The sequence below is a fragment of the Podarcis tiliguerta genome (assembly GCF_965153285.1).
Source record: "Podarcis tiliguerta genome assembly, chromosome: 3".
Lineage (NCBI taxonomy): Eukaryota > Metazoa > Chordata > Lepidosauria > Squamata > Lacertidae > Podarcis > Podarcis tiliguerta.
Genome location: NC_139536.1, coordinates 88823074 through 88833917, shown reverse-complemented (window position 1 = coordinate 88833917; position 10844 = coordinate 88823074). Strand labels below are relative to the sequence as shown.

Sequence of the window (10844 nt, the reverse complement as noted above, 5' to 3'; positions counted from 1 at the left end):
GTGGCACCACAATCAACCAGGGCTATTGCCCAATCATTTTGAAGAGTGATTGTGGGGGGAAGTATAACAGCAGCAGCGTGATGTGTGCTTCACACTGCCAAACACCCGCCCACCCTCCCTTTAATTTAAGTGTCCTTTGGCCTTGCTTTGAACTTTGGTTGGTTGCCCAACTTGAGTTGGGGACCGGGTAGGAATTTTTTCCATTTGGCAAATTGGCACGGGCCACTTGGTTTTTAACTACTATTTAGCAATCGTCACAACTTTGTAAGGTTTGGCGGTTGGGCATTGGCTTATTGTTGAATGGGGGAGGGGAGGTCGGCCATCGCCTGCCCCTCCATTTCATGGGTATTCTGTTAAAGGAATCCAGGGCCTGAATCCTGTCTGAAGTCTGCTTGAAGGGTGAGGGCCAAGCCAGGCCTCTGGGAACACCAGGGGAGATGCAGGCGGGTTCCCCTGGAGCAATTTCCCTTTGGGTGGTTTACGCTTACAGACTTCCTGCAAAGCAGGAGTCAGATATAGTCTTGCCAATGCCTAAGCCAATACCGCTCTCATTCCTGTAATCAATAAAGTTGTGGCCAAAATTTTGCCCAAACCTTAAACAAAATATCTGTGTCTGTATGAGTTTCTTTATTCTAATGGTGGATCGGCTTGGGGGTCTTGCCACGCAAACCCCCAGAACAGACACAGGGGAAGGAGAGGAGGAGGAAATTCTGTTGTGCAGGCAGAAGTTATTGTGCTGATGGAATGTTCACCTTAGCCCTGCATTATCATCATCATCATCACCATTATTATTATTATTATTATTATTATTATTATTATTATTACATTTGTTACTCTTTTTTTTTTACCCTAAGTACTAGTTGAAATCTTTTCTTCTGGCTTGGTAGTGACCTAAAAGCTTTTATCATCTAGCAGATGTTTTGTGGCCTCTGGGAAATCAGCTTGTGTTCGGATCTAGCTACTAGCAGTCACGTACCCACGTCTCAAAGGCAATTCTTGTTAACTCAGCAGTCAGGCTCGAGCCGGGGATTTTGACCTTGCAGTGTACTGAATGTGAGGATTCTGGGCTTATGAACGGGAAGCAGGACTGCCTCTACAAAGCTCACACCCAGAGACAGAAAGGGAAACATGAGTATGGCAGAGCTGATTCATGTATCGTTCGCCTTCTTTCTCAATGCTTCAAAATATGAACCAGCCACTCTCCCCCAGCTCTGTCATAAAATTAGCTACTTTCTTGATTTGGAGATCCTTATGATTAGCAGGGAAGGTGGGAGAACTGTTTTGAATATGCAGCTTATAATGTAATTTATACTCTCTTGCCCAAATCAATGTGTGTGTATTATTGTGACGAGAGTTCCCCTCACAGAGTTGCATTTCCCACAGTTCCCTGGGAAGATGGATTGTCTGTTAACTCACTCTGAGGACTTTGAAGAGAACAGGGGTTGATGGCTATGCTAGCTGGGGCTGATGCGAGCTATATTTCAGCAACATCCCAAGAGTCATAGGTGTGTTCTTTGGGAAAACAGAAAGCAGGCGTTTTCTTTTCCTTCTGGAAGCAACTGCACTAAGATTTGTTTTATGAGTTTTATGAACCCTGCTTTGGATAAAATATGGCAGTACCCATATGTACGTCCATCTGTTTCCCTCATAAGACATGTGTATATCAAGTTCTGCTCTCTCCCCCCCCCCCTGCATTACTGTGTGTTTTTCATCACTACTGTTTTGTTAGCGCCTACACATTTCACCAAGCTTCCCCCCCACACTTTTAATTGAGGGGGGGAAGTGCTCACACATAAAGAAACACCATAAGGTGTTTGGGTTTTGAATGTGTGTGTGTGTGTGTTTTAAATGAGATGAAATTTCTGCTAGAAGCTGTGCATGTATTTATTGCCGCATCAAAAGGAGGCTTTGGAAATGCTGACTGGATTAGAATATGAAGCTATTCGCTTGTGGACCACAGGTTTATAGGTCTGGAGAGCAGCTGAGAGCAGGTACAGAGACCTATGCAGGCCACTTGGGAAACAATCTCTCTCTCTCTCTCTATTCATTGAAACAGGGGGGAAAGTAGTTCATGGAAATAAACACAGCTAGCTTTACAAAACCAATAGAAACGCATTTGTTCCACAATGCCAAAGGTTTCGTTTCTTAGCTTCTTATATAACTTCACTGCAGAGATTCCCCACTGCCTCTGATTTTACTTATTGATTGATTGCTGAAATTGCTGAATCGTTCAAAAACACCCATGGCCTTCTGAGCTTAATAGAGTGAGAGGTTGGGGGAGCATCCAAATTGTAGCAACTGAGGCAAGAAAAGCAGGCTAGATTTTTGAGAGTCACCATTTTGAAACTCTGAGATAAACCTTGTTCACCAGGTACAGGCTGTTGTCATGGGAGAAAGCACAAGCTCCTTCCCTCTTCATTTCTTCGGCGAATACGGGTTGGGATGTGGACAAATGCCAATTCACTTTCCTTTGGTGTTAGTGGTGGTATCGGGGGGGCAGGGTGGACTGCACCAGGCAGTGAAGCAGCAATTTTCAGTCCATCCTGTGTTCATCATAAACAGTGCTGTTTCCTTTCCGCTACAGTTTGGCCCCTGCTACAATGTGTGTTATGGGACATAGGCAGCGCTGTGGGTTAAACCACAGAGCCTAGGGCTTGCCAATCAGAAGGTTGGTGGTTTGGATTCCTGTGACATGGTGAGCTCCCGTTGCTTGGTCCCTGCTCCTGCCCACCTAGCAGTTCAAAAGCACGTCAAAGTGCAAGTAGATAAATAGGTACCGCTCCGGCGGGAAGGTAAACGGTGTTTCCGTGCGCTGCTCTGGTTCACCAGAAGCGGCTTAGTCATGCTGGCTACATGACCCGGAAGCTGTATGCCGGCTCCCTCGGCCAATAAAGCGAGATGAGCGCTGCAACCCCAGAGTCGTCTGTGACTGGACTGGGGTCCCTTTACCTTTACAATCTGTGTTACTCATTTTGCTATACACGACGGCCAAAGCTTTATGTAATTGATGTCAACGCATCTCAGTGGAAGGGATACATCAACAACAATTTAGAAAACAATGCAATTATTTCGGTAATGTTTGCAGACTTATGAAAATGGTAATGAAGACCACCTGCATTTGCTCAAATGGTACAAGTTCCCGTTCCTGATGGACGGATGAATTGAGGCCATTTCTGCTCCCATTTATGACTGAATTCTCTTGATGCTTGTTAGATTTCTGAAAGAGGAATAATTGTATATGCTACATCAAATTATTCCATCCTTCCAGATGTCTCTGAGGTAAATCCTATTAATTTTGGTGGCAGGAACAGCCTAGAATAGCAGGCTTATGTTAGTATTCCGTTTATTGTCGTTTTATCTTTATTAATGTAAGGGATAGCTAGCTTCATCCTGTTGTTTTATGCTGGTCCCATCTGGGAAGAATCAGAATATAATAGCTAAGGAATGGGAAAGAGACGATTATGGTAGTTTTCAGTACAGTGGTACCTTGGTTCTCAAACCTTATCTGTTCCGGAGGTCTGTTCCAAAACCAAAGTGTTCCAAAACCAAGGTGTGCTTTCCCATAGAAAGTAATGCAAACTGCATTAATCCATTCCAAACTTTAAAAAACAAGCCCTAAAACAGCAGTTTAACATGAATTTTACTATCTAATGAGACCATTGATCCATAAAATGAAAGCAATAATAAATGTACTGCACTATAAAATAAATAAGACAGTATTGTAGATGATACCTGCACTGATGATAGTCATTATTTGGATGAGGGGCTTTTATCCATTTCCACAGTCACACAATCAATCAATCAGTAGCTGAACTGGGTTCCACACAGTCACAAAAACTAATTAACCGAAAAAGCCTCAAAAACAAAAACAAAAAATAAATAGATAAAACAAAATCGCCGAACTGAATCCGTTTGACTTCCAAAATGTTCGAAAACCAAGGTGCAGTTTCTGATTAGTGCAGGCGCCCTGGAAACAATAGCTGACAGCTACAACTTCTGGGGTTTTGCCATTTGAGAACCAAGGTACCACTGTATCTAGAGGGGTCCAGCAATGGGATATGAGGGAATGCTTGCTTCTCTCATTCCCATTGGCATCACCAATGAACAGCATAGCAATGCACATCTGTGGCTGCCACGGTCTGTGAAATGGCAACTCTGGGAGGTTACTAGAGCAGGCCAAACCTGAATTCTGTGCATTTTGCCCAGGTATCCCTACTCTGGGAACCTGAGGCTGCAAACCTAACCCCACTTTATCTGGGAGAAAACCCCATTCGGTACAATCAGAGCAATCAATGTTAAAGTCTTATCTTACAACCATTTAATCCTACTGTCTCTCTTTCCTTCATTTTTGCTTTTCTGCCTTTTAAAAATTTGCCTTTTATTAATTTTAATATATTCTTGCTGACCAATAAAATGAAACTACTTGTCGCAGGTATGTATGTTTTGCCAGTCTCATTTCATTTCCCCAACCTCCCCCCTCCCAATTTCTTTCTACATAGAACTTGAAAGCCTCTGTAAAAGCAACCCCCCAACAAAAACAGATATATTTTAGGATGTTTACACGTTTAGCCAGTATAAAGAGGAAAACTCGAATGAAAAAGGGGAGGTGAACGAAAGTGGGGGAATGGGGTTCGGAGATGGACCTTTAACATTATTTCCAATTTCATTCTTTTTCTGCAGTTGTTTTTTTTTTACAACGAATAGTCAGTTTTTAACCTGCTATGTAATTGCCCTGCACTTTTCTCAATAATACCAGACCCTATGACAGCATGCAGTTCCTGAAATAAGGACACACTTTGAAACCAGATGGGCTTTTTTTCTATAGACTGGAACCACAGGTCCCATGGCTTATTAATCAATTTGAATCTGTTGTGATTAGATAATTAATATACGGGAAAGTACTTCACACACACAAAAGGATAGTTGTTAAATTTTTAATGACATTCTGTGAATTAGCTAGTAGAATTTTAATGAGGTGTTTCGTTTCCTACTGACCATATTTCCTCATGGGGGGAAAAAGAGATAACAGTCAAAGGGTTTTCTTTTCAATATCTTTCAACATTTAAACATTTGGTAGATTTAATCCCAGGGCTGGCATTACTATGAAGAAAGATTAAGAAATCATTTCATGTAGCAGATTCTTGAAAGGGTGTTTTTTTGCTCCCTTTAACCTTCTCCATTTCCCTATATCTGAACAGCTTAATTTGCATGCTATAGAAATTGTTTCTAAATATGCAAATTTTACACTCGATTTGGATGTCAATCCCCTTTTGGAGTCTTAAAACCTTTAAAGTACAACACAACTGTTTGCAGATCAGTGGAGCACAGCTGCTGGATCTGCAGCTAGAAGAGGATCAGAGGGCATAAGAACAAGATTGACCCTTGATGTGATCTTAGGGGTGTTTAATGTGAAGCACTGTGTGTGTGTGTCTAGAAATCCAAACCAGCCACACCTCTAACTTGCAATATTAACAATAGATTGCATTGCATCCATCTCTGAAGGACTCCTCCCTTGCCCTGTCTCTGAGGATATCATTACTTCTCTTACATGCCAGCCCTCGTGGGCTAAAGCAACAGAAGGTGAGATGATGCTAATTTCTCAGAAAATGATCCATCAGTAATAGGAATGAGGCAGAAATTAGATTCATCTTGCTTTCAAATGTGAACCTACCAAAGCAGCACTTTCTAAACCAATCCGCAAGCCAAAACCCAGCCAGCCTTGGAAAATTCACATGCCTCTGAATTTTGCAATGCAGTTTTCTCAACAATTACCGTATTGGACGAGGTTTTTTGACACAAAAATCATGTCCAAAAACTGGGGTCATCCAATACACAAATAGTGGCATGGGGGAGGGGAGGTGCTGTTGTGCACAGGGAGCAATCTGGGGGCACTGGCTAGTGGTGCGCACCTTCTCCCAGTGCCGCAGTGAGGGGGAGCGATCTGGGGGCGCTGGCTGGTGGCACGCAGCTTCCCTTGTTGCCGCTGCGCATGGATTGTTTCCCACATCCAGCGGCATCAGGGGAAGTTGCCCTCCAGCAAACCGGCTGGCTTGCTGGAGCGCAACTTCCCTTGATGCTGCTATGCGAGGGAAACACTCCCTCCCTGTGCGCACGGGAAATGATCTAGGGAGTGTTTCCCGCCCGCAGCTGCATGGGGGGGGGGGAGAGGCTCAACAACTTTGGGCCATCTCCCTTCATTTTCTTAAAACTGAGTCCTCCAAAATAAGGGGGGGGTCTTATACACAGCGTCGTCTAATAGACGGAAAAGTACGGTAATGTGTCCCAAAATGCAGCAACTAGGAGTAAAGCTTGCATAACGATATCACCTAAAGTAACACACGCAAATGCAATTTATATGGGGGGGGGGATTGCTTTGCAAAAATTGCATAACAATTGTTTTGACAGAAGAAATTTGCACTAAAATGCTGGGGTGGGTGTGTGACATAGCTGTTGGGTGATTTCACTCTCCAAACTCCAGCCGCCCTTCCCCCGGTGTACAGTCACCAGCATCATGCCCATCCCTGACACCCAGGCTCCTTTTCACTGCCCAGACAGGACAATATGAAAAAAATGGAGCAAACAAGCTTTCCTCCATGTAGTGAAAATTTCCCAACATGGAAATGGGGAGGGTGTCATTCTTTAAAAAATATATATTGTTTTTTTGCAAAACAAAACGAAAGAAATCAAAATAATAAAGTGAAAAAGCTTTTACCATATCCATACATGAGATTCTCTGAATCTCGCAACTTACCTCCATCTCCTGCATGGGTCCTTCAAACACTTTTTCTAAAACCACATATTATTACTTTCGCCACAGTTTTCATTTCTCTAAATTATCCATATTTTTTCATTTCTTTTCAAGTTAAAGTCCAGCTAATGTTTTTATTTGTTTACAATGGTCTCCTAAGTAAATTATAAATTTTCCCCATTCTTTTAAAAAGTCATTATTTTCTTGATTCCTGATTCTCCCAGTCAGTTTTGCCATTTTGGCATAGTCCAGGAGTTTGGCTTGCCATTGTTCCTTGGTCGGACCTGTTGGTTCTTTCCATCTTTGGGCTAGTAGCATCCTTGCAGCTGTTGTCGCATACATAAACAGTCTTTTCTGGTCTTTTGGGATATCGGAACCTGTAATTCCTAATAGAATTTTTAAAAAAACAAATGTTATTTTAAACATTTTTTTCAATTCATTGTATATCAATTCCCAAAAAGACTTTGTTATCTTGCATGGCCACCACATATGATAAAAGGTACCCTCCTTTTCTTTACACTTCCAACAAATATTGGAGCTTGTTCTATGCATTTTGAATAACTTAGTAGGAGTTAAAAACCACCAGTACATCATTTTCATATAATTTTCTTTCAGAGTACAGCATGCTGTGAATTTCAAATCTGTCTCCATAGCCCCTCCCAATCTGCCTTTTGTATGTTATGTCCTAATTCCTTTCCCCAGTTTATCATAACCGATTTAACCTGTTCATCCTTTGGGGGATGGTGTCATTCATGATCAGGCATAGGCAAACTCTGATCCCTCAGATGTTTGGCACTAGAACTCCCATCATCCCTAGCTAACAGGACCAGTGGCCAGAGATGATGAGAATTGTAGTCCCAAACAACTGGAGGGCCGGAGTTTGCCTATGTCTGTTCTTGATGCTCAGCAGGGTTTACATCCAGGTGAGTACACATGTGTAGTCTTGGTTTAAAAAGCAATATTGTAGGAGGGAGGCAGGGAAATCTGATATCTGAGAGTACAGGAGTGTGGAAAGCAGAGAGACTGCCTGGATTCACAAATTTGGGCCTCAAAACTGTGTCTCTGCCAAGAAGGTGGTTTTGGCAGCTACCCCGACATTTACTTTGATGTGCTAGGCTCCTTTTGAGTCAGCTGAAGCTTGCAGGTGCCTGTCTAACAGAGTCTGTCTAACAGGATGCAGATGAATTGTGGTTTAGGTTCCCACTAAGAATCCGTCCGACTGGCCTTGTGTGGATCAAAGGCACTACTTTTTCAATAAACATTTTTTCACGTCTTGTTTCTGAAGCCCTAATGGAGGAGAAGAAGAAGAAGAGTTTGGATTTGCTATCTCACTTTATCACTACCCTAAGGAGTCTCAAAGCGGCTAACAATCTCCTTTTCCCTTCCTCCCCCACAATACTCTGTGAGATGAGTGGGGCTGAGAGACTTCAGAGAAGTGTGATTAACCCAAGGTCACCTGGCAGCTGCATGTGGAGGAGTGGGGATGCGAACCCGGTTCACCAGATTACAAAGCCACCGCTCTTAACCACTACACCACATTGGCTTCCTGTGTTTTACTCCACTGTGAAGTTTTGCTACATGAATTAAAGAGGGTTTCTGAGAAATAAGCCATGGCGGTTCTCTCGACCCAAAAGGCATCTTAGAATCTACACCTGACATTCCCAAGTTAGGCAAGCCTACTGCACTGTTTCTTTAATACATGGTCCAAAGGCAGTTTCCATAGCAGCAGCTTCACCCTATTAATGCTACCGCACATCTAATGCACAAGAAGCCGCCCAGTCTCCTTTCAGCCCTATGGAAAAATCTGCAGTTTAATGAGCAAGCACTTTTCAAAGCTCATCTGGGTGCATTAAACATTTTCAGTACTGATACTGCTTGCTTGCCTGCCTGCCTGCCTATCCAGCAAACTTCAAAACTCACTAAGCTATATTAATGAGGAGGATGAAACTGCAACGGTTACATGATTCAAGCCAATCGCTGAAATGCGTATCAAGCCAGGGGAATCTGTTAGAGGCTTCATGTGCAATAGTATGGTTAGTTAACATCTCTGGCATTAGGAAAGGCAGGCTGACCAAACCCCCAGTGTGCTTATCAGTGGTTTAGGCTGTCATTAACATTAATGGGCTTGGCTTATTCACTCGGTTTATCTCCTAATGGTAGAACCGTGCTACTTTCTAATGCCAATCAACAAGTTTTGACTATTTCTATAGGAGTGGGCCAACTAATCCATTTTGGTTCTGTGTCACTTTCATACATGTCTGCCCAGAAATGCTTTCTGTGCTGTTGTTTTCACATTAATCTGTCATTTAAAAGATGGAAAACAAAACAGCAACAATGGCAACAAAGACGCACATGCAAATTTGAATTTAAATGCATATTTTACAATGCATTGTCTCTCAAAATATTCATTTAAAAATTATTTTGTTTCGTGTGTGTGTGTGTGTGTGTGTGTGTGTGTGTAGCCAAGAACCAGGACTTTTTTTCCAGCCACAACTCAGTGTGGGCCCCATTGCCATTATAAGAAATCAAGGGAGGTGTTCATGGTGAGTTCTGGCACCTCTTTTTCAAGAAAAATAGAACTGCCAAGAACTGCATCAGAGCACTCAGGAAGTGCAAAAGTTGGTGGATAACTATGTTCCAATCTGCACAGCAGTCTTGGGACTGGTCAGGTCAGTTCACACTGGAATTCTTATATATCCAGATTCCCCAAGCATCCTGGTATCTCTCTAAATAAATATCATGCTAACAAGACTGACGGAGATCCTATGCAGAACCGATATGCCCAACTTTTGCTTAATATGCAGTACTTTTTAATTCTCTAAACCCCTAAATCAATAAGTTGATCCCCAGATGGTCGTGGTTGATTGTGGTCAATCGTGGGATCCTTATTGCTTGTGTTGTTTAGAATCATGTCTCCGCCCCCCTCGGTCTTTCCCTGTGTTGCGTTCTGTGTGTGTTCCTTTGTTGTCTGCTTTAGTGCTGCTTTTGTCTGCTAGCAACTGTGTTGTTGGTGAGCGAATTATCATAATGCTGCACAGTTACTGTTTTAAAAAAGGTCAACAACTTTGGGAAGCCCACCCCAAGAAAAGTCAACAACTCTAAGCTCCCCTCTCCTAAAAACCTGAACTCCCCCCCCCAAAAAAATGGGTAGATCACTGCCATTCCTGCCCCCCCCCCCAGGAGTAGATCACAGTCTCTTGGGAGCTGGACATCCCTGCCCTAAACCATGCCCTTGTCCACAACAAATCTGCTAGCAGGGATGCTTTGTAACAAAAAATTAAAAAATTAAAGAACATAAAAGATGGCCTGCCAAGGGATGAAGCCATAGAGATAGCCATGCAAGAAGAGAACAGAATGCATACCCCTCAACTGTCCTGCCAGCCAGCACCAAATGCTGTGCCTTTTCTGGAAGTCTTGAATGCTGTGACATCGACCCAGTTTACATTAGCTGCTGCTTGACCCAGTTTGCAACAACTTCTAATGCACACAGCCTACGTCTTCATGGCTCACTATTCCACATTTTATTGCTAAGGTCTAAAAACAGCAATCGTATGGGTCATCCGAATCACACAGGTACTTCCCCAACCAGTGTCAATGGTCTTGATGCAGGTGTGGTGGTAGTGATGGAAATACCAGATGATCCAGGGTTATCCGTGTAATAGGCACTTTCACTTACTACCAAAGCAACATGGAAACCCAACGTGAAGAGTCCTCTTGTGGTACAAACAAAACCCTAAAGAAACCATCACTCTGGAGAAAAGGTTAAAAAAGAATGGGATTGCTATAAAAATTACCTGATGAAGCATGGTTCCAACAATAATACCTGGGTGTGCCTTGAATAGTTCACAGATTTAAGGGAAAGATCATTTATCTCAACAATTGAATAGAGATTATTTTAAAGTGAGAGAAGCATAGAAACCGCAAAGAGTTAGATGGAAGTCAAAAAATACAAAGAAGGGACACAAGTCAGTATGGAGGAATGGAAAGAAAGTGTAAAGTAGAAAAGTATAAATATTAAAGTTAATTCTTTCTAGGCATTACATGTATAGATTATCAAAGAACTTGGTTTGTACCCCCTGAAAGAATTTGTGTAAAA

The 10844-nt window shown here is 42.5% G+C and overlaps 1 long non-coding RNA gene across 1 annotated transcript; it reads right to left on the bottom strand.

The window, feature by feature from the left end:
• Window positions 1–4920: 4920 nt before the first annotated feature.
• Window positions 4921–9823, bottom strand: LOC310673507. Its single transcript, XR_014509087.1, has 2 exons — window positions 7851–9823; window positions 4921–7134 (listed from the first exon to the last, which is right to left on the bottom strand). It is a non-coding gene; the product is annotated as an uncharacterized lncRNA (long non-coding RNA).
• Window positions 9824–10844: the final 1021 nt, after the last annotated feature.